General features: G+C 38.1%; 1 protein-coding gene across 1 annotated transcript in view; it reads left to right on the plus strand.

Annotated features, from left to right (window-relative positions):
- Nucleotides 1-4,225, plus strand: part of LOC107668779 (anthrax toxin receptor 1-like) — a 25,385-nt gene that overhangs the window by 20,821 nt on the left and 339 nt on the right. The window lies entirely within an intron of this gene.

The raw sequence follows: 4,225 nt of genomic DNA on the forward strand, positions 1-4,225 counted from the left end.
AACACACGAATTGTAGACATTATGAACGATTCATTATGCATATATTTATTGTGTTATAACAGAGATGTGTGAGATTGCGATGAACTGAGATGTCTTTTAGAGATTATAAATGCAGCGCTCTTTGCTGGCATTCTGCCATGCCAAACCATGCACGCAGCAGCCGCTTGCTTTAGTTAAAAATAACAGTGTTCTGTGAATGTTGATGCTTTAATAACAAATATTTATCGGGAGCGTGTATGCTGGGATTTCATCAATTTCATGGAGAAAACAAGTAACGTAACTAGTAATGTAACTAATTACTAATTACTTTTGAAATAAAGTAATCAGAACAGTAACATGATTACTTTTAAAAGGAGTAATCAGTAATTTTATTACATTTTCAGAGTAACTTGCCCAACACTGTTTATTTTAGACTGATAGGAGATGGGATGTTCTGCATTCGAAGTGTAACCAACAGCAATAATGTCATCACATTATTTGCAACCTAGATTCCAATTTTTTCGGCTTTCTTACATCTATTTGCATATCCATTTGCATGCATATTTTTTATTTTATTTTATTTTTTATTGGTCTTGTCAAAAACGGACCTAGTTATTTCTGCATAATTTCTCTTTCAATATAGCCTTTAACTCTAAATGTATGATTTTCCCCTTTTATTTAGTGCCTTTCAAATACTTGACTTGATGCACACTTTGTAAAGTTGTTGAGATCTCTTCTAAAGCTTTACAGGAGACAAATATAAGACCCCCAGATTATTTAGCTAAAGAGAAAAATCTAAGCAGAGTGTGTGATGTTGTTGAGATCTCTTCTAAAGCTTCAAAGGAGACAATTGTGAGACCACCAGAGTCTTTAGGCTAGGAGAAATATCTGAGCACAGTGTGTGATGTTATTGAGATCTCTTTTAAAGTTTAAAGGAGACCATTGTGAGAGTGTTAAGAGTTTTTGTCTCAGGAGACCAGTTTGAGAAGCAGGAGACTCAAGCAAAAATCTCCATTCGATCTTAAAGTAACCTCATTTCTGTCTAGGAGAAACATTTGAGACGTTAAAGAGATCTCACTTTAGATTTTTCTTTCCTATGGGTTAACTTGTGTGCAACCAAACCCTGAAACCTATATTTACATAAAACATCAACAGCAATCTTTTGTCATCTACTAAACACAATTTTTCTCCAGGAAGTGCAAATCTGGTTATTATATCTGGTTGGTTTCAGCAGCTTCTGTCTCTCCGGACATTTTATTAGTTTAGAAATATTTGTGTTATTATATTATAAATTCAAGTAAACTGAACAGTATCACATTGGCATCTTATATTTTAAATGAATGTTAAACATTAACATGTATGACCTGTGCTAATGTGTAATGTGATGAGTCCTGGGTCAAACCCTTTACCCATAGGCCTCAGTGCACACATTGTGATGCAGAGGTGACAGCCTTGCTTTATTGCTGACTTATACGTGTTGTGTAAAGAAAGAAGCTCTTGTTGTTGAAAGTCTTTGGCCAGTTTACAAGCTTCACGTCCAGTGCTCAGTATCTTCCCCCTCACGTCTGAGTGCCACCTACATTTCACACAAAGAAACTCTGTGGAATAGAGACTGTTTTTGTTTTTCCTAATGACCCACAGAGATGTAAAAGTTGTGACTCTGGTTAACAGAAGGAAGTGGCTTTTAAACATAATTTATGAGTCAAGGTGAATGACATGCTCCTCTGATTGTTCTCAGGGATTTCCCTCTCTGTGCTCGAGTCTAACCCTCACATAACCGACGCTTGGTGGTCTGATTTAACAGCTTATTAAACAGAGAGCCCCATAACGTGACATGGGGTCCATTGGGCTAAGGGGGAGCTGAGTTTTATTGTGATGGGCTATTGTCAGGTTGGTGGGGGGTGGTGGTGATTGATTCACGTCTGTCTGGCTGTGGGGCAAAGCCATCATTTTGCCAGTCGTGTGCGGCGAAAAGGACAATTTGGAGAGCAGCACAGCAACAGGCCTGCACAAGGGTGAGCATATGGGCTGAATGAGAAAGGAGACTCATGAATACTGTGCAGATGTGGGTGGAGGGAGTGGGGAAGAGAAATCTGTCCATATGGTGTTTTAACTACTGTGGATGGCCCCCAGCAGGCTACAAGATTCTACAGGCTTTAAATCAGGGGTCTCGAACTCCAATTACCTGGGGGCCACTAGCAAGGTGGTGCTTTCTATCAGGATCTATTGAACAGTTGCAACAAATACAGGTGTTTTAACAACCATTAAATCTGTTTACAGACAACAGTATTAGAAAACAGACACATTACATGTAGACCTTTCTTTACATCTGTTTCATATTTATGCAGATCACTCCTGCATACTCAGTGAATTGACTCCACCCTTATTACTACACAATAAAAAGTCATATCCTCTCGTACCTTCAGACCCTCGAACAAAAAGGAGGGAATCTCTCCTGTGACAATTTAGCTAGTGGCCTTTAAACCGTCCATCTGTTTGTCTGATAAGTGCTCAAACAGCATGACAGAGACTGACTCCCCTTTTAACCGCTCTCCTTTCCACTCGAGTGAAAGTAATTTAAATGGAGTTCAGCAAGATCAGAGTAGGACACATATTAGTTCACGCTGTGCTTTTTTGTTGAAGGTGATAGTAACAATTGCTGTGATGATTCTAGAGACTGATTAGCCATGGCTACCATGTTTAGCTAATATTTGGCTGTTCATCATTTATTTATTTATTTATTATCTATTTTTGTTAAATAAATTAGTATCATACTCCGTATTAAAATTATATACACTACCATTCAAAGGTTTGGGGGCTGTATTTTATTTTATTTTGTTTTGTTTTATTTTATTTATTTTAAAGAAATTAATACTCTTATTCAGCAAGAACACATTAAATTAATCAAAAGTGACAGTAAAGACATTTAAAATATTACAAAAGATTTCTATTTAAAATAAATGCTGTTCTGTTGAACTTTCCAGTTAAGAAACCTGAAAAAAATGTATCATGGTTTCCACAAAAATATTAAGCATCACAACTATTTTCAACATTGATCATGTTTCTTGAGCACAAAATCATCATATTAAAATGATTTCTGAAGGATCATGTGACACTGAATAATGGCTGATGAAAATTCAGCTTTGCCATCAAAGGAATAAAATACATTTGAAAATATAATAAAATAGAATTTTTATTTTAAATTTAAATTGTAGTTTTGATAAAATAAATACAGCCATGGTGAGCAGGATAATTCTAGAATAATAACAAGACTTCTTTTGAACCTGAATGTTTGTTTTATGAAATTATGCAATGAAATGCTATTTAAAAGTTCAAGCAGTTTGTTTATCACTTAAATTTCTACATTTTTTATTTTTTGTAGCCAAGTATACTGTTTGACGGAAAAAGATTGAGAGCTTTGCCTTCATTCAAGCACTTGCATATGAATACATTACTTTTATAAAGCCCTGACAAAAGTGGGTGTTGTAGTGGATCCTGAGTCATCCACAGTTTTCATTTTTTGCACCTAATGAAGCGTGAAGTGAGTTTTGAATGGCTTTGGTCAGTCCGTCCCAAAGTCTGGACCCTCTCTGACGATTCCTCCTGAACGATCAGCCTGGCTGACAACAATTAATCACTTCATCTTGAAGAATGTACGTTTTTCTCAGAGACCAGCCCCTTGTTCCAACACCGTTTTCACAAATAGCTATTCTTCCTTAAGTGCAGCGCTCCAACTCTTCAACCCCACCCCCATGATTTTAGGGACAGAATTGCAGTTGACAGCTGAGTTTCTGGATGTCTGAAGTGCTGTGGGTTCATCTCCTGGGCATTTTGAGCGAAAGCTAGCAAGAGAACGCAGCCTAGGATCAGCTGTACTGAGCTTTTGTTTTTGAATCCCACGCATTTCGCAGTGAACTTGTCACCTCTGGGGTTAAAAATACAACCTGTCCATACAAAATATATAAAGAGCATGGATTATGTTTTATCCCCAGAAGTTATAGCTACTGATAGCAATGTAGTTTCAGCTTTGAACTGACAGTGATCCCGCCATCTGTCCTGTTTCCACAGGGGCGATGCATCAACTTTACCCGGGTGAAAGCAGAGGAGCCAAGGTCACCGCCACACACCAACTGTCCACTTCCACCTCCACCGCCCCCTCCAGACCATCCGCCACTCATGCGACCTCCGCCCAAAAGACCACCATCCCGGGGACCCTCCATCATCCGCTCACCCCCAGGACCTTCAA

Source organism: Sinocyclocheilus anshuiensis, unplaced genomic scaffold (assembly GCF_001515605.1).
Source record: "Sinocyclocheilus anshuiensis isolate Anshui unplaced genomic scaffold, SAMN03320099.WGS_v1.1 scaffold72, whole genome shotgun sequence".
NCBI classification, from domain to species: Eukaryota; Metazoa; Chordata; class Actinopteri; order Cypriniformes; family Cyprinidae; genus Sinocyclocheilus; species Sinocyclocheilus anshuiensis.